Here is a 20,069-nt window from a genome sequence, read left to right as displayed (position 1 = left end):
AGCTCCTGGAGTTACATCCCAAATGCCATCTCAGAAAATACTGGACCCCTCCTTGGGAGGCCCAGCATACTGTCATCTTAGCAACCTCAGACTTACCATTGAAATGGTGTCTGGGTCCAGCTCCTACGCAGCGCCCTGAATAATGGGGAGCGACAAGTTTAGTGTCAGGACTAACATTCCACCTGGTCAGCTAAAGCTATTAAAGGGGCACTGCTAAATGCCCGCTCCATGATTAAATACACAACAGAAATTGCACTGACTATCCAGACTCATAATCTGGATTGTCTCTTTGTTATGGAGACTTGGGCCAATGATAACTCAGGCCCAGACCTGGTGGATGCTGTTCCCCCTGGATATACTATCCTCAGATGTGAGCCCACTGAGCGTGGGGGGGGAGGCCTCGCCCTGGTAGCCCGGGACTCTCTTAAATGCACCATGACCATGGTGGAAATGTATTTTGCTTCTCCTGGGGAAGCTGCCTCTTTTAGGATTTTGCTGTCAAAAAATTACCTTCTCTCCGGCCTACTAATGTACCGTCCTCCGGGCCCTAGACCCGGGTTTTTGGAATCATGGTGCAAAATTTTGGAGCCACTACTTCTCATACTACCAGTCTTGGAGATTTCAACTACCACCTTGAGAAGGAACAGGACACTGACTCACGGCACCTCCTGGAACTTATGTCATCTCTGGGCTTTGAGCAACTTGTTCAATCCCCCACCCATAATGCTGGCCATACCTTAGACGGTACAAAAGGGGGTGGTGAAGGACGGAGCGTCAGAAACAAGCAAACACTCACACCCAGTCAACAGATCTGGGTTTGAGCCATCACCGTTCTTTAGCCCACTCTGCCACCCCAGTTCAGACATGGCCATATTCAAATCAGTCTGACCCTGTGCCTCATGGGAATAGTGCAGCCCAAACTGCCAAGCCATGCCTTCCCTGGACCGGAAACAAGCTTCCTAGGACCGGTTTCTGGCATTTCAGCCGTCTTCAGCCAGGCTTGCTTGAATCCAGTGGCAAAGTGAGCAAGGGACTCACGTCTAAGCATACCCTGCCAACTTATGGCGAACAAAGCGGTACAAAAGGGGGTGGTGATGGACGGAGCGTCAGAACCAATCAAACACTCACACCCAGTCAACAGATCTGGGTTTGATCCATCACTGTTCTTTAGCCCATTCTGCTTCCCCAGTTCCGACATGGCCATATGCAAATCAGTCTGACCCTGTGCCTCATGGGAACAGTCCAGCCCGATCTGGATTAGAGAGAACTAATGCTGTTAGCTGTGGGGGTTTTAGATCTAAGGCATTTAGCCTACCCTGTGGCGTTCCCCAGGGCTCATCCCTGAGCCCCACCCTCTTTAATGTGTATGTGCCCCCGTCGGCCAAGCTAGTCAGATCTTTTGGGTTCCAGGTGATTTCCTACACCGACGACACCCAGATCATTGTTTCCATCTTTCATGATCTACAGTCGGTCGCTGGGAAATTTAACGAGTGGCTGGGAGATTGCGGTCCCCTTCTTGGGGTTATTTTTGACGTGGGCCTGACCTTTCGAATCTCAGGTCATTCGCACTGTCAGCACTTGCTCTTACATTTTGAAAAGTCTCAGAAAGGTGCTCACGTATATTCCATCAGCACTCCATCGGCCCACGATCATTGCACTGGTTACCTCCCGGCTTGACTACTGCAATGCCTTCTACCTGAATATTAATACCGCCTCCCTGAACAGGCTTCTGATTGTACAAAACATGGCTGCCAGGCTGATCCTTAATCTCCCTAAACGGGAGTCAGCAAAGGAAGGGCTGCACACTCTACACTGGCTCCCTATTAAGAAGCGAATCTTTTTCAAAGCCCTGTGCATGGTTCACAAGTCTCTGCATATTAAAGGTTCGCAGCAGCTTAAATCCATGTTTAAATGGTACATGCATGGGAGGGCTTTGAGATCTTTCTCAGAGTCCGCAAAGCCAGATGGGGTGGCCGCACAACTTTGGAATACCCTACCTTCGTCAATTTCCCAGGTAGAATCGCTTCTGGTGTTCTAAAAGTGCTGAAGACTTGGCTTTTTTCAGTTTAGTCAGCAGCCCGTCTCTCTCCTCTCTTCCTCTCTATCACCCAGCGCCTTGGCACCTTCGGGTTTTAGTGCGCTTTATAAATCCTCATCCTATCCTATCCTTATATAATTGGTACAAGAGCCTTTAAAAACTAGAGACCGCTGATACTGACACGAACAGCATAGCAAAGAATTAGTGTGATGAAGGCTGCCAGTTTTCTACTCTTGGCACGCAAGGGCATCCGTGCTGTGCTTCAGCAAAGTTTAAAGTAAAAAAAAAACACCTCTCTTCATTTGTTATTGACAATAATTAATCAGCCAGTCTTTAGAAGCTAGAATGTATCCATTAAAGTATTATTAATTAGGTCTCTACGGTCAACTCAATTTCCAGTCTGAAGATTCCATTAGTTCCTTTAGGCCAGCATCATGCAATTTAAGCTTGTGACTTCCTCGTGCAAAATCATGGGCATTTTGTAGTTAGGGTTGCTCTTCTATTTTGTGGGACAGTATTTTCTGAAAAACGTTTGAAAAAATCTTCTATATTCTTCTTTCTGTATAAACTCTATCACAAGAACCTGTTCTGGACTACTGGGGTCAAGAATTATGTAGAAGATTGTGACTTCATCCACCCTACAACTGACAGTCCTATTCCTGCTAAACATGCTTTTTTATAAGGTCTTTCTATTTTGAAATTCAAAACTCAATGGCGTAGATTTTCAAATAAAGCAACCTGAGTTTATGTCAGATGGTTCCAATAGAAGTCTTGAATTCTCTACAAATGTACTCTTCCTTATATATTCTGCAACAATGTATACGGCAACCAAGAAGCTGTAATGCTGTACAGTTTTAAAGTAGCAAGTTTCACTTCATAGAGGTTTACATATAGATTCCTTGTTCACTCCTAACTCATTATCGTCTGAGCATAGTACACAATTATCACTTCCTGCAGAATAAGACTCACATGAGCCATTTTCAGTTACACTTACTTTTGATTTCCTACTTTTCATTTTGCAAGCCCTGACAGAGTGACCAACTGTATACCACATCTGAACACTTAATTTATCACTAAATAGTTTTTACTATATGCCATGTAGCTTGAAATCCCAAAGAGATTGGATAAACAATAATCAGTTGAAGCTTAACTCTGACAAGACAGAGATTGTTGTCACAAACAACAAGCTTAACCACTGGAATTATTGGCCGCCTGAGATGGAACTCCCCCTCCCCCCCACCACCATCCAATAAAGCAGTAAAAAGTCTGGGTATCCAAAGTGATGAGGAAATATCCATGGGATCACAGAAAGGAGCTGTGACTTCCTCATGTTTCCTTCAAATAGGAAAATCAGGAAATATTTCACAGTTGAAGCAGTTATCTAAATCGTTATTGCTTTAGTTCTATCAAGAATGGACTATGCAAACACCCTCTATCTGGGACTTCTAATTGGCCTTAATCACAGACTTCAAATGGTGCAAAATCAAGCGGTGAGACTGGTCTTTCGACAGCCCAGGCATTGTCATATTAAACCTCTGATGAAGAAGCTGCATTGACTCCCTGTAGTTCAACATACCATTTTCAAAACAGGCGGCATCATTTTTAAATCAATTCATAACAAAAGCCCGAAATTTATATCCTTGACAATCCAGAAGTATCCCCTGAAGTGTAACCTCAGATCAGCCCACACGAACCTTCTAATTCAAGCAAACGAGTTTGGGAGGGGCAAGACTTTCAGTGATAGGTCCTCATACCTGGAAGTTACTACGGCCTGAAATTTGATCGTCAGTAAATCATATGACCTTCAGGAAGCTAGGCTATTTAAACAAGCATATGGCTAAAATTCTGGCTAGATGTTGCTACCTCTCTACCATGGCGTCAAGAAACCATTTTGGTGTATGTACGCTATACAAAGATGGTATAATATAACATCAATAACGTTTAGCAGAGGAGGAGCCTAGCGCGCAACCAAGATGGCCACGTAGGCTTACGGCTCTCGAGGGCCCCCGCAACCTCCCACGTCTATCCTGACTTAATCCTGGTTTATTCGACGGGCGTTTGCAGATGAACTTGCGCTGAGGTGCCACCAGTTTTCCAACTCCGGATCGGACGCCGGGAACCGGAATGGTTGCACTCCGAAGTTTGCGGCCTGCTCTCGCCTTGGTCCCGATCTCGAGCTGGTGAAGTGCCCGGGTACGAAGTGAACAACAACAGCTGGTTGGGCTCGACCTGTCACGGACCCCGCACTTTCACTTTCGTTTTCAAGCTCGTTTTCTGATATCGGCTGAGATACTTTGGTGTTTCAGAGGGGCGCGGACAGCGGAGGGTCTGGCCTGACTCTCGGACTATACATGGGCTTACTGTCGGCGACGGCTGTGTTCAATTGAATCAGCTACCCAGTCTCTTTTTCCTGGTGCGGGCGGGTGCCAACCTTGGTGGCCTCCGGACGATGGCGGCGAGACTAGACGGAGACGAGTCGAAACCCAAGTCAACTTGGAGGGGCGCCTATACCCAGGTCAATAATATGGATTGATATGCCCAGGCAAAGGGATCCCCTGGTGGCTCGCATAAATCGCCTGAGAGGTCTAAAGAGGTCTCAGACCCATCGTCAGAATTGACTTTGCTGGACGTCATGGGCGCCATTGAGGAGATGAAGACCGCTGTGGGTCAGCAGTTTGATACCTTGGCTCATAAATTGGACGCAGTCCTGATCGATGTGAATTTGGTCAGGGCAGACCTGTCCAAAACTAACGAGCGGGTCGACTCCTTGAGTCAAGCGGCGTCGAGTCTAACTGTTGACGTGGCCGCCCTGCAGACAGAGGTCCGTAGGTTGCGGCTAGCCAGTGATCTGACGGACCGTCGACTCGAGGACTCCGAGAGCAGGGCTAGACGGAACAATGTTCGTATCATTGGAGTGCCGGAAAGGTCGGAGGACTCTGCTGCGGATCTTTTTGTGGAGGATCTGGTGATCAATCGTCTCGCGCACAAGGGACTGAGCAAGTTCTTCGCGGTGGAGCGGGCCCACAGGATTCCGGGTGGTGCGCCCAGGGTGGGTGCTCCCCCGCGGCCTATAATCGCCCGACTCTTTAACTTTCGGGATAGGGATGCTATCCTTCAGGCGTCGAGGGTGCCCGGGCCGCTGAAGTTTGAGAACTCTAATGTTAGCTTTTACCCGGACTTCACGCAAGCGGTCCAAAAACAACGGCTGGGATTTTTGGGCGTCAAATGGCGCCTGAGGGACATGGAGCTTAAGTATGCGATGTTATTCCCGGATAGGCTGCGGGTTGAGTTCCGGGGTTGCTCACACTTTTTCGACCGTCCGGAGGCGGTTGGAGACTGGTTGGATGCCCTGCCTCGGGGACAGGATCGAGACAGTCGGACGGCGGAGCGCGGACAGGATTTGGTGGAGCAGGCCTAGAACTTGGTGATGGAATGGACTGGTGTTGTTTTGTACCTTGGCTCAACTGGACCCTAGTTTGGCACAATATGCCCTCCAAATGCCTGGGGGTTGTGGGGAGCTTATTGGGGTCCTTTCCTCCTTCTGGGGTTCTTTTTGTGGTATATGTCAGGGCGACAGGCACACTGCGAGTTGGGGGGGCTGTTTGGGCTCAAGCAGGGGTGAAGTGAGGGGTGCGAGTTGTGGTTTGGGGATTGTGGGGGAGGGGGGTTGTTGGGGATTGTTTGTTTGTTTCGCAAGGCAATGTGAAGTTCTCTGCTGACTTATCCGGTTTGTGCTTTCCGGGATGTGGGTATCATGCACGGGAGTGGGATGGGGGGTAGGGGATTGAGAATCCTTTCGTGGAATGTAAATGGACTGGGGGACAGGATCAAGCGTAGGGTGGTGTTGCAGTTTTTGAAACGGACTTCGCCCGACATTGTTTTCCTGCAGGAGACACATTTGATTGGGAACTCCTTCCATGCCCTAAATAGGAGGGGCTATCGCCTTGCCGCTCACTCTGGTTTCACTTCTGGCTCTATGGGAGTGGGCATTTTGGTTAGGGCCTCTCTCCCATTGGAGGTGGACGAGGTGCTTCACGATGATAGGGGGCGCTATGTGGCACTGGTGGGGAGGGTAGGACTGTTTCGCTCGTTGCTGTGTATGTGCCTCCGGGGTTACAGACGGCTACATTTGCTGATCTGGGGCGTTTGGTCCTGGGACTCCCTGGGGGGGTTCTGGTGTTGGGGGGTGACTTTAATGCTGTTGTCTCCGGGTTGGAGGACCGTCACCCCCCCAGGGATCTCCCTAGGGCTCAGGCCTGGTTGGGTGGCTTTTTGGACACCTTGGGACTTGTAGATTGCTGGAGATTGATGCACCCGGGACAGGCGCAATATACCTTTCACTCGGGGGCCCATGGGAGTCTCTCTAGACTTGATTATATGCTTATGCCGGCGATCCAAGCTGGTATGATTGGGGAGGTGCGTCATTTAGCCCGTGGTATTTCTGACCATTCCCCTATATGGTTGCAACTGAAGGTTGTCCCTGGGGCAGAGGGGAGAGTAGCACCCGTTAGCCCTTGGTATATACGTAACCCTAAGATCCGCATGGAACTGGTCAAGTCCACTGATCACTACTTCAATGATAATGTGGGGTCTGTGTCGTTGGCCGTCTCCCTATGGGAGGCTTATAAAGTGGTGATCAGGGGGCAGGCCCTGTCCCTTATCTCCCATGCTAAGAGGTGCGAGAGAGCAGAGGTGGTTCGACTGGAAACTGAAATAGCTGAAATGGAGGAGGACTTGGAACGGGGAGTTACTGATGAGAAATTGCACGTTTACAGCCTCAAACAATCAGATTATAGAGCGCTAGTCACGGAAGCCGCTAAAGGGATGAGTAGAGAGCAGCAAGGACGACTGTATGATGTGGGGGATAAGGCCGGAAAGTTGATTGCTTGGTTGGATAAGAAGGAGAGAGCGAGCAGGGTGGTGCCCGTTGTGGAGAGAATGGATGGAGTGCGTGTGACTGACCCGGTGGAGATTGTGGACTGCTTCGCGGATTATTTCCGCGGGGTATACTCTCCGGTTTCTGTGCGTTCGGAGGAGGATTCTCATCTGTTGCTTAGAGATATTGCATTGCCAACCCTATCGGAGGCTGATGCAGTATTGATGGAAGCGAAGTTGTCGTCAGATGAGATCGTTCTGGCCACTCGCTCGATCGCAACGGGTAAGGCTGTGGGTCCTAATGGTCTCCCCATCGAACTATATAAGTTGCATCCCGATAAGATAGCGCCGTATCTTCGGGACATGTTTTTCGCAGCACGTGCGGCGGGCTTCCTGCCCCCTAACCAACGCCTCGCCAACATAGTTGTGATACACAAAGAGGGGAAGCCGCGAGATCGCTGCGCCTCCTATCGGCCCATTTCGCTGTTGAACGCAGAACCCAAAATTCTGGCTAAGGTATTGGCTAATTGACTGGTTCGGGTCGTGGGCGACTTGATTCATCAGGATCAGTCCGGTTTCATACACCATCGGAATACCGCTCTGAATTTGAGGCGGTTGCACGGCGTGCTTGCTAGAGCGGAGTTTATACGTGAGCCAGCCATCTTGGCATCTTTAGATGCCACTATGGCGTTTGACACTTTGGAGTGGCCGTATATTTGGGCCGTGTTGGCGAAATTTGGATTCGGCCCCGAGTTTATTGGTTGGGTAAAATTATTATATGCTGACCCACTGGCTCAGGTGGTGGTGAATGGTAGGGTGTCGGCTCCCTTCGCACTGGGGAGAGGTACGCGGCAGGGATGTCCGTTGTCACCCCTTCTCTTTGCACTTTCTTTGGAGCCTCTCGCCGCCTGGTTGCGTTGGGAGCCGTCGCTGCGAGGCATTAGATGGACGCCGGAGTTTGAAGACCGTGTCTCCCTTTACGCGGATGACATCCTTCTGTATCTCACCTCTCCCCGACAGTCGCTAATTGTATTGGTGGACGTACTGAATTCCTTTGGTCGCAATTCTGGCCTGGTCATTAACTGGGCCAAGTCATGTGTTTACGTCCTCTCGGGCGGGTCCCCCCTCCTACCACGGGATTGCCCCATCCAGATTGCTACACTGGGGTTCGTGTATTTGGGAATCTTTATCTCTCTGGATCCCGCGGTCCGCTATGAGCGAAACCTTCTCCCCCCCCTCCAGCGATTAAAGGCCGACGTCGCGAGGTGGCGACGACTTCCGCTCTCGCCGCTCGGACGGGCGGCATTGTTTAAAATGATGTCGCTGCCTCGTTTCTTGTATGCTTTGCAAAATACTCTAGATGTCGTGCCGGCCCGTTATTTCCGGGAGGTGGAGGGTCTTCAGCGCCAACTGTTTTGGGACGGGCGGCCGGGATATATGGTCCTGCCTTGAATCCGGCCTTCGAGATGGATACATTTCTGCTCCAGGGTGGGGATTATAATAGGGCGCTGTACTCGGTGACCCCGGACACGCGGTTGACAGGACCCACGCAGGTTGCGGTACGTGTGTGGCACGCGGCGAATGCTGCAATGGGGTGGAGGGATCGCTTGACTCGGGCGACGCTGTTGTATGCCTCCGGGCAGCTGGGCTGTTTGTGGAGATCGAAAGGCTTTGAGAAATGGGATATGATTGGTATATGTAAGGTGGGTGATCTTTGGGCGAAGGGGTCTTTCAAAACGTTTGAAATGCTTAAAACTGAATATAAATTAAACGATAGAGAGTACTTCCGGTATGCGCAAGTTTACCATGCGCTGTGACGTTGCTGCTATCCCCGAGTATTCCCCACTGGAGGATAGAGTGTTGGATGGCTACGTGCCCGACAGCACTATTTCTCTGATTTATAAGAAACTCATTAATGATCGCGCGGACTTGCTGCTCCGTCTGCGGGAGGCATGGACGGGCGATGGCTTGGAACTGGACGATGAGGACTGGGTTTCGGCGGTGGCCTCCCCGAAAGAGGTGGCGATCCCGGCCCGCTTACGATTCGTACAGCTGAAGATCCTTCATAGAGTGTATGTCACGGGGCCCGGTCTGCTGCGTATGGGTTACTCGATGGATGGACTGTGTAAGCGTGGATGTGGCCTGCCGGGTACCTTTCTTCATATCTTATGGGAGTGTTCGGAGGTTGTGCGATTCTGGAATGGTATCCACACCGTAATGGAGGAGGTCACGCACGTCGCTCTGTTGCCAGAGGCTAGGAGGTGTTTGTTGAATGTCTGGGAACCGAATGATTATAATGCGGTACAGACGCAGTGGGTGACTCTGGGGTACATGGTGGCTAAGCGTAACATTGCACAGCTATGGGGCTCCCCGAGGCCGCCCACGATCGAGGTATGGAAGGAGAATATGGACTGGTGTATGTTTAGGGAAAAGACGGTGTATGTGGCGAGAGGCAAGCCAGGGAAATGGACTAAGGTATGGGGTCCATGGAATTTATATCGTGGACGTATCTGCACCCGCCTCTGCCATTAGAGGTCGATATTGCTTTGTCCCCCTAGCCATGCATTCTGCGGGATGGTGTGAGGTGTGTTCCATGCTTTGTCTTCCCGTTGCCCCCCATTACCGCTTCCAGACAAGAACTGCTTTGGACACTGTACGTTGCTCCCCGTCCTGGGAAGGGCACGCTGCTATTTCGGACTCTCATTGCCTTGAGTGTGTTTTATATTTAATAGAAAATGAAACTGTTTTTTCCGATTGCTCCTGGCCTATGGCCACAGCCTGTTACATGTGCTCACGAATTGCCGGGAGCTTTGCCTCTGGTTCATTTGAATGTGTGGCGTTGCACTGCGGGCCCTCGGGCTCTATAGCGGCCGGCCCTGGTGGTTGTAGGCCCTTGTCTGTATTTTATCGTGTACCTACGGTTTCTAATAAAAAAATATTTAAAAAAAAAAAAATAAATAACGTTTAGCAATTGCAAATTATTCAATCCATCCAATCTTTTTATGACCTAATGTATCTTGATCGTTCGTCGCAAGACTTACTTACAACTGCTTTGGTACACCTGCCCAAAAGTTCTGCCTTTCTTACAATTGAAATAACTTTCTGCAATGTTCCATTCCAATTTACTCAAAACAGTTGGTGTTGTATAAGCTCATAATGCAAATTGCCAAAGTGACAATTTAAAGACATTTTTTTGAAGCAGAGAAATAGGTGTCTATTACATCCACATTTCCCCGATTACTTTGGAAAAATATAGGGGGCCATCCAGTGAAGAGAAAAAACTATTATCTTTACCCAGCATCTCAATTCCTTAATAAAAAGCATCCCCTTAGCCCGCTGCTCTATCTTTATTCATATATGCACAAACACTTTGGGCCACGTTTGCACTACATAAACACAAAAAAACAAAAACAAGCGAAGGCACATATTACTCAGCAAAAGAATAATGTACGTGTACCAGAGGTGTCTGAAAGTGTATGTACAAATATGCCAGTAATTTAATCACAATATACCTTTGCCGAAAGTGACAGTATAGGTCCTTCAAATGTGTAAACTATACCTTTGAGTCTTCAATATTTTGCATTAAACACATTGTCAGCTGCCAGCATACTTCCATGTGCTTTCAGAACTTTACAAATTGGTGGTTCTCTTGAAATAAACCGAATGGCTCTGAGGTACTGCTACTCCGAGGTACTTTAGTGTGATCTTGTAACACACTTTAAGTATGTCGGCTTCCTTATTCTGTACATATAGTGCGGGAAAGGCCGGGGAAGCATATGAGTGGCTAAGCAATTGAAGGTGAGGTAACTGGCCATGGAGGTAAAAGACCTTAAAACAGATGCAAGCTGTCACATGCAAAATAGGCAGCAGTTATGGAAACGGGGAAGGTGGCTGACTATTCAAGACACTTAAGTCTCTTGCTTCTTTCAAAATCAATATGAAGAAATATATTAAGCTGGCTATGTGATATATAAAAAATCTGATATACCTCGTAAAGAGTCCATGGGTTCCCTTACTAGTGGACAGGGCCTTGCTATGCAGTTCCAAAGCGCTCTATTAGGGGGTAGTGTGGTTGAGAAGCCTTAGGCTTAACATAGAGGAGTGTAAGACATTTGCCATTTGCAAATATATAATGATCAATAAATGACAACACGACTCAAGGAGGAGATCCACACCAATTTATAGAAAAAGCAAGTATCTTTATATATGTTTAGGCAGCAGTGAAAAATTGTTCAGGTAAGTACGTTTTTAAATCTAAATTCTTTTCACTTTAAAAAGTGGACACAGTGCAATTTCTGAGTTCTGCAATGTTATCCCATGGAAGGAAGAACAAGTTCTGCAAACATCGACTTACAGGAGCAATCTCCAGGAGTTAAGGTGAGTGGTGGGCATGGTCCAAAGCACCACCAACAGTACACCACTTGCAGCATGAGGGCAGCCGGGTGCAGGGTGCAAATCAGCGTCAGGAGCCCAATGTGTTTCAATAGGGATCAGTCACTGCAGGCTTTGGCTAGGAAGCCAGTCGGGCTGAACCAGCAAGTGAGCTCAGGTCTTGTGATGCTTGGGGATGGGGGACACCTTTGGTCCTCTTTTCCAAGGCCCAGGGGCGATGGGTGCAGCAGTGTCCTTAGAAGTTGGGTTTTTCCTTACCGGAGCAGTCGGGGTGATGGGGCCTGCGTGCAGAGGCTGCAGGCCATGTCGGGGATACCAGGGGGAGTGAAATCACGATGGACTCAAGGACTGAAAGGCTAGGAAACCTTGTTGGCACCGGTGGCCCACTTCAACTCGAGCCGGAGGTGAGGGCTACAGTGGTGGCTTTGGGTGTCGGGTTTTGGTGGTTCCGGAGGTGTCAGTCTTTTCTTTTGGAGTTTCCACAGGATGCAGGGAACAGTTCCGCTGTTCTTCAGGGGGTCTTGATCTTTATTGAAGGAAGGCAGTCCTCACGGGCACAAAACAGCAGGTTTAGTCATCTTTCGCGCAGGTTCGACAGAGAACGGCAGACAGGACAGCGGGGCTGCACTCTCTTCAGTCTTCTGCAGATCTTTATAAGTCATCAGGATCTGTTGCTCTAGTGCCAGAGACACCCCTAAATTCTGAATTGAGGGGCGCTATGGGAGTGTAGGGTAGCAGCCATTGGGCTACTGACCCTTGGCTTCACTACACCCCTATATGATAACGTCCTGTGGGAAGTGGGCATAACCCGGTCAGATAATTCCGAAGTATGCCATCACAAAGATGGCTACTTCTGAAAAATCATGTCCATCTCACAGTAGCCCACAATGGCTAATCAGCAGGTTATCCTGTGGGAGGGGATTACACCCTCTTCCCAGGAAAGCTTTTGTTCCGAGTCTCCTGAGATCAAAGGATTTCACCCTAAGAGGTCAGAATAGCGTTTTGGGTGAAAGGCAGGCAGAAACCAGTTAGCAAGCACACCAGAAAGCGGTAGGTGCCCTCTGGGTGCATGTCTTGGTAAATGCAAAACTGGCATCAGTGTGGGTTTACCATACGAGATATTGGATACCAAACATCCCTATTTTCAGTGAAGCCATCATGTAGCTGGGCAACTCGTTTTCACCAGTGTCCAGCACATGTTTTAAAATAGCTTCCCTGTCCACTTGCCCTGACAGTAGTAGGACTGACCAGGCATATCTACTCCTGCAGGGGTGCCCTTGCGTGTAATATTCCGCTCCCTGCCTTGGACTTTTAGGCCTGCTGTACGGGTGACTTACAAACATGACATGCAGTGGTAGGGGACATGGCACACAGGGATGTGCGACATGCCATGTTTTCACTTTTGTCTGCAACAAGACAAGCTGCCTGCAAAGGCAGTCTTGCATGTGTTTGGTGAGAGGTCCCTTAGGGTGGCACAATTTGTGTTGCAGCCCTTAGGGGCCCTCCTAGGTACCTCAGGTCGTAAGAGGTAGGGTACTATTTACTAGGGACTTACAGAGGGTGCTAAAGGTTTTGGCAATTGGGGGGAAAATGTACAGCTTTGGGAAGGCGCTATGGCAGTGGGGATCTAATTAGCAGGAACCCAGAGCACTTTCAGTCAAAATCACATTATTTACCAAGCAAAAACTGGGGGTGACCATGTCAAAAAGGGGCCCTTTCCTATAACAAAATAAAAACTTCCATGCCTGAACAAGTACATAGATTCTTAGAACTTAATAATCCTTGAATGCACTCTGCCACTGTTGAAAAGCACAAATCCTTTTAATTTGCAGAATGGCGCATTTGGTTCCTTTTCATTGAGCCATTGTCAAATTTTTTTTTTTTTTTTATTAAACATTTTATTACCACATACAGAAACATAAATGCACCTTGCCTCATTACAACATATTCCAATGCAGTATCACCATTAGCATAGTGTCCGTTCCAGACAAGCCACCAAAATCAGCATCTCTGCACACCCCACCTGTGATAGCCACCCCCCCGTCTCCCCCTGCCCCCCCATCCATCCCCCATCACGCCCCTCCCCAGGCCGCGAGAATGGTACAACTTCAGCCTCAGTCACTCAGCTCGGACTCTGAGTCCGCCACCGCATTGTCAAATTTATAAAGAATTCTACAACAGCTATAAAGGGTCAAGCTTTATTTGCAGCCCCACATACAGCAAGGCATAAGAGCCACTGGTCACCACTTGACCTGTACTTGAATTTTAACACTTAAGTTGTAGAATGCAGAACACAGAAGCAAGAAGCAGAAATGGAAGAATACTACTAACAATACACCAGGTTATCCAGCCTATACCTTGTAAAACCAGGCTTTGACACAAACGACATTCCCAGGCAACTTAAAATAGAAAAGGATGTAATAAAATACTTGGGCATATATGTTTCCGCAAGCAAAACAGAGAGCCTTAACCATAACATCAACAGGGTTATTTCAGAGTTTAACAAGAACATGGAACGGTGGAAAACTCTACCATTGACACTGCTTGGGAAAGCGGCATGGTATAAAATGATAATGTTGCCGAAGCTATTATATGTCCTCCAAAACACATACCTCTCACTCCTGGAAGAGGTCTTTAACAAGATAGAAGGGGCACTTAGAACGTTCCTATGCGCACCTAGAGTGGTCCTCGACACCCTGCAAGGAAACCAATACAATGGGGGCATATCCCTTCCAGACATTAGAGCGTATTACTGGGTGGCACATCTGATTGTGATCAATGACTGGGAACCTTTGCCGACACCACCTCACATACGCCCTGGAATGCACCTAATTTGGTCCACGCACACACTATTTATACGGAGGTAAGGGAGTGAGGAAACTGTTGCCGGCAACGCAGGTGACCACAGATATTTGGAAAGGAGCAGAAAGGCAAATGCGATGGAATGACAGAGTAACACGGGAAACTGCTTTGTGGGAGGGTGGGGAGGGGGGTTGGGGGGCGGAATTGCGGGAGTTTGCCAAACGGAGAGGCTTTAGGACATGGGATATGCTGGGCATCTCAAAAGTGGGGGACATAATAGAGGGCAAGGATCTTATCCCTTTCACCTCACTGCAAAAAGAGTACGATATGCACACAAACCAATACTTCAAATACATACAAATGGCCCACATTTGGAAAACACAGGGGCAGTGGCACAATGAAAGCTTAAGGGGCCTCCCTGCAATGTACACGGAGGGGCCCCCACTCCGGATTTAATCCAGAGCGCTCAGACCTGAGTACTGCGCTGAGGGGGCCCCCTGTAATTCGGGGGCCCCCGCACCGCATGGGATGCCGGGGCTTGTGTTACGCCCCTGCACAGGGGTTAGACATGGATGAAATTCCTGAATATGCACCACTGGAGGGGAGACTCGTCATTGGGAAAATTGGCAAAAAGGCAGTCTTATGGACTTACAAAACACTTAGAAACATTAAGCCGGACACCCTGAAAAGATTAAGGGCAAAGTGGGAAACAGAAATAGGACCCCTGGAGGACCTTGACTGGGAGGCAGCATTGATGCACCCTCGTGAGGTGGCCATCAAATTAAGCCTCTGCTTAATACAATTCAAAATAATCCATAGGGTTTACTACAACAGAGCACGCTTACACAAAATGTGGAGGGCAGAAACACCTGAATGTCTGTGCTGTAAGGCAGAGAGGGGAACCTACTTGCATATTTGTAGGAATGCCCAATTATCGGGAGGTACTGGAACACCCTAATGAAAGAACTTAGTGAGATACAGGGGGAGACAATACCTCTAGACCCCAAGTATGTGCTACTGGGAATACCCACAGAAGTGGACCTTCCCAGAGGAAAGCTATTATTGGCAAACCTAGGTACGATAGTGGTTAAACAAGATGTGGGATGACACTGGGGGGCACTGGACCCACCCACAATACACAAGTGGAGAGGGGGGGATGGATTTATACATGATAGCTGAGAGGAAGACATACATGGCTTGTGGGTGCCCAAGGAAATGTAGCAGAATATGGGGCCCCTGGATGCAATATTATGGACGAAGTTACTATAGTGAAACATGGACGGAAACGGGGATACCACAGGGGAAAGGGTCTCGATAGGTACACTGACACAACCTGGCCAATTTAGAACCCATACTATTGCCATATGGCGATTGCTCTATGTTGGTCTATCAAAAATCTGTGATTGTGATGCTGTAACTGTACTTTAAAAATAATAAACACAGTTTTAAAAACAAAACAATACACCTGGTTTTAAGAAGTGTTAAGAGCCCGTTTTTCTGTTGTCATTTTCGCCTTTGGCCTATTTATTGATGTAATAGGTTATTAGTGGAGAATATTTGCATGCCCTTACATAGGTTTTAATACACCGGGATGTTGGCACCTTGGATTCTGATTAGCTTCTTTTTTTAGTATGAATAGGGGTTGTCTTTAGTGTGAAAGGCAATATAATTATGAAAGTCTGACTGCTGGAACCAACATTTCTTTATTTTCATTATCTGTGACCCCACCTGTGTTGTATGGTTTTCTTTTAATTAATAATGACTAGAAAGCAAAGCCTTAGCTGCTTATTGCTTATTCAAATGATGAAATTACAAATTTGGATACATTTCTACCAGAGAACTATTTTATGAACATCGGCCTGGAAACTATAATCCTAGCAAACTTTTGTGAATACCATGTGAGCATATATGAATGCTGAAAATCAGCAGTGATTTCAAATTAACATTCCCTACAACCCATTCTTTCCCCACCCTGGGGAAAAAAGGTTTGCTCCTGTCCTTGCCTTTTTCAAGGGTGGAAAGAAGCTGGAGTAGAGTTGGTGGAACCCCTTAAATATGTAAGTTTCTAGGTGTGCACAGGCATTCCCATCCTAGAACTAACACTTCCAGGCTAATTCCAGCCGATGTATGTCCATTTGCAGAAAGTTGGCAAAACCAGACACTTGACTGAACCTGAACCCCGATTTAAAAATCAGAGAGGCTATAATAAGAGCTCTGATATAATGAGAACACTGGCGTCATTTATGACATCACAACAAGGCTCCAAAAGCAACGAGTACACATATTTACAGCACAAGTCAATTTTTGAAGCATCATACATTAATAAATGCTCCAAGCTGACCACAAAAGCGATTTCTGATCTGGAGGCAGTAGGAGCCTGCCACCTTAAAAATCTCCTGAAATGTTTATGTTTTAAATAGGATTCTACACTTTACTGATTCCTCACATCACCAATATTGTAAACCTATTTTCACCTTCATTGTCTCAAAAACAAAAAAACTTCTGATTTTGCTTGCTGTAGCCCACACTTCTCTCACCTCTTGCCAGGATACTAACAGTGTCATCCTTACCTCAATCCTCAGTCAGCCTACTTTGGCTACCCATAGGAAAAAAAACATCCATTTTAAAATTGGATTCCTATTATACAGCAGTGACTGGTAAAGTGTTAAAATGGTAAGGCGTAAAACAATTACTTTTAAGCTTAGTGAGCAAACATGTTTATTTTCAGCTTGGGAAATGCTGAAGTTGCATGTACAGGATGCAGCCTTGAGAACAGTGCTTCTCAAAGAAAAACATTCTTAACATTTCCTTACTCTGAAAAAATCGTGCCCATAGGCTTAGAATAAAAGTATTTAATTTACGCTCAACCACTTTAACAACTCACCAGCAAACAGAGCTCATAAATAAAGCTACTTAACTGTCTAAGCTACTCACCATAATCATCTTTTAGAAGCAGAAACCCGCTGTACACAGAAAAACCACAATTTAGGTTGTGTAGGCTCAAAATGCATTTTTTACATGAGCTGCATCTAATCTCTGGATTTCTCTTCTATCCTTTAGATGACATTTAAAAGCCCACCTGTTCTGTTCTCTTGAAGGGTGTGTTCTATTCAATCTTGCAACCTTTTGAGCTGTAGCTCTCCATTATTATGAAACAATGTGGAGGTTTTGTTCTTACAAAATGAGCCCTAAAAACATTGTTAATGCAGAAACGCTAAGTAGAAAAGGTAAAATTAACAAAATGATGCAACCTGCTTTATAAATCCCATAAATAAGTAATAAACATGAGCTGCAGGGCTGCATTCCCCCCCCCCCTTAATCTCGATAATTAATTGAACTTGTTCAAATTTAAATACAAAAACGAACAATATTAATTATTGATGAATAAACGCAATGGAAATCAGGATAATTGGCAATAGTGGCGGAGGCATCTGTCAAAGTGGATCTCCTTAATAATCCAACAAGACAAAAAGGATAGCGCAATGAGGGAAAATAAAACCAACAAAACAACCATTAACAAGTGGCTAGGCAAGGTGCAGTCACAATGGAAGAGTGGACTGCTAATGATTATAGAAAAAATACTACTACACAGTATGGTTAGAGGAGGCTTCTTGCATATCTTTATAAAGCGGGTGCCATTTACTCACCTAGATGAGTGATGCTTCCTTCAATCTTAGAGTTCAGTTGGTCCACAAAGCTAGTCTCTGCCTCCTCTTTGATGTCTGATGAAATGACACATTCGATGATAGTCATTCCTTTAAAAGACATGTCAAAAAAATCTTTAGAAATAAAGGCGCCTGGAAAGAAATGTCACTTGATGTAAAAGCTCTCATATACTTAACCTGTATTTTCTTCTACGTCCTCCGTCTCAGGTTGGTAGAGTGATTTGTTGTCATCTGTAAAACTCTGCTTAGCAACTGGATCACCTGAAAGAAAGAAAAAAAGGACAGGATTTATTCTATGAAATCTCAGCAGAGTACTGTCAATAAGTGGATGAAACCTGCAATTCATGCCTTAGTGACCAAACCTGTGTTCAGGCAAAGTGAACTCATGGTGGATGAGCAGACTACCTAAACTGAAGGCTATAGAAGAGAGACCAACCTATTTTACTGGCATCGTTTTGAGGCAGGAGATACCTACTCGCCTATAAAATCAATTTCCCACTACAACCACTGCATTATCCAAAATCCACTTACTGCAAAACAGGAAACTCATGTAAAAAAAAAAAGAAAATACACACTGGGTAAAATTACTCCAGGACTATTAACGTAACCACAAATGGCCGGTATCAGCAGTCTGCTAAAGGATTAAAACATACATTTCTCAGTTGTTGGTAAATTGGCATAAATTCAACTAAAGCAGTTACATGTGGGAACAAGTGAAGCATGGTTCAGTAAGGGTCACATTGAGAAAAAAAGAAAGGTGGTCTGTTTTGGAAATACTCGACACACCAGGCCTCGAAAAATCTACACGCCCACAGCACCTATGCGAATGAGCAATAAAGACGCCTTTAAATCTTGTTTTTATCTTGACACATTCGCTGTCTGTTCAAGGTCAAAGTTCAAATGTCAGTTTATCTTTTTAGGTCGAGCCTAGGCAGCGCACATGCGCTGTCTGCAAGACCTGTTGTTATCCCTTCTATCAACTTTTGGCATGCCCATGAATTGCCATTTGTTTGTTGTTGTGCCATCTACAAATACAGGGTTTTTATTGGTGCATTGGGTCTGATTCTCCCGCCTTTGCGTGCTTGGGTCACGCCCAGGTGATTTCACTCATTGTTTGCTCGCGTTGGCCATCCAAATCCCTCCGTGGTTCCTCCTGGTCATCCTGATCTGCCTTTTTATTTTGTGGGCTATCAACATCGTTTTAGGCTTTCAGGCCATTTCACGGAGCAATGCTTTGTTCGGCACCTGAAAAGTGGCAATTTCTGTCCAGTAGCTGTTGAGCTATGCCAATAGCTTTAACTCCAAAAAAGGCGAGACCTATTGCATTTCCAGTGCTTGTTTACTAATTGTTCCAGTTTCTTATCCTGGAAAATGGTGTTTACCTCTCTCTTATTATAGTTAAAGGTTTTTGTTAAGTCAGCTGTCTGACAATCATTGTGATACAAAAGGCTGTAAGATGTCAAGTTTGTTTTCTAACACACAGTATTTAAACAGATTGTGAACTCAAAATTTCAAAATATATCAAGAATTACAAAATAATATTTTTTGAAATTCAAAGTGTGATGCAAATGAAGATTTAAAGAGGAGCAAAAAAAATCTCAACACTACTTGGTAATGTGCAAATGACAAATATTTGCAGAAACTATTTCCAAACATTATACACTACATAGTTTTATCAGTAAAACCACGTCAGTGGGAAATGTTGTGGCTATTTCAATGGAAAATCTGCAGACTGCAAATAAATGTGCTGCAACTTCATGCTTCAAATATGTATTTATTAAAAGTGGTCGTTTTTAAAAATGATTTGAGAAACATTCCTGCCCCTGCCCGGATGACAATGCGGTTTATTTTATTTATTTATTTATTTATATGGCGCCTGAATCAACCCCCGAAGGGGTATCTCTGCGCTCTGGACGGGCAGCATGGATATAGTGCAACTACAGCTGGATCAAGAACAGAAAAGGGTAGTCTTGAGCAGCTTCCTGAAATGCAAATGATCAGGGCATTGTCTCAAGAGTATAGGGAGTTCGTTCCAGTAACGGGGGCCAAGATGAGAAATGGCCTTTCCTCCTAATCTAGCCTTCCTAACTCGGGGAACCACAAGAAGATGTTTAGAGCCTGAACGAGGGGGTCTGGGAGGTAGGTGCGGTGTAAATTTCCCTGAGAGGTAAGTAGGGCCTAGATCAAACAACGCCTTATGGATGGTGCAGCAAACTTTGAATCTTACCCGTTGGCGAATAGGAAGCCAATGAAGTTGCAAGAGAAGAGGGTGAGAGGGAATCCTAGGAGGACGCTCG

General features: G+C 46.4%; 1 pseudogene across 1 annotated transcript in view; it reads right to left on the bottom strand.

Moving 5' to 3' along the window:
* The window catches only part of LOC146800035 (uncharacterized), a 172,096-nt pseudogene that overhangs the window by 90,798 nt on the left and 61,229 nt on the right, over positions 1–20,069 (bottom strand). Inside the window, exons 7-8 of the transcript XR_014967612.1 lie at positions 17,950–18,033; positions 17,755–17,862 (exon numbers count right to left, since the gene is read on the bottom strand). The product of XR_014967612.1 is annotated as an uncharacterized LOC146800035 (transcript). The remainder of the gene's footprint in view (positions 1–17,754; positions 17,863–17,949; positions 18,034–20,069) is intronic.

The sequence above is a fragment of the Triturus cristatus genome, chromosome 8 (assembly GCF_964204655.1).
Source record: "Triturus cristatus chromosome 8, aTriCri1.1, whole genome shotgun sequence".
In the NCBI taxonomy this organism is placed as follows: Eukaryota; Metazoa; Chordata; class Amphibia; order Caudata; family Salamandridae; genus Triturus; species Triturus cristatus.
Note: the sequence above shows the minus strand (reverse complement) of the source record. Positions and strands in the feature narration are given on the sequence as shown.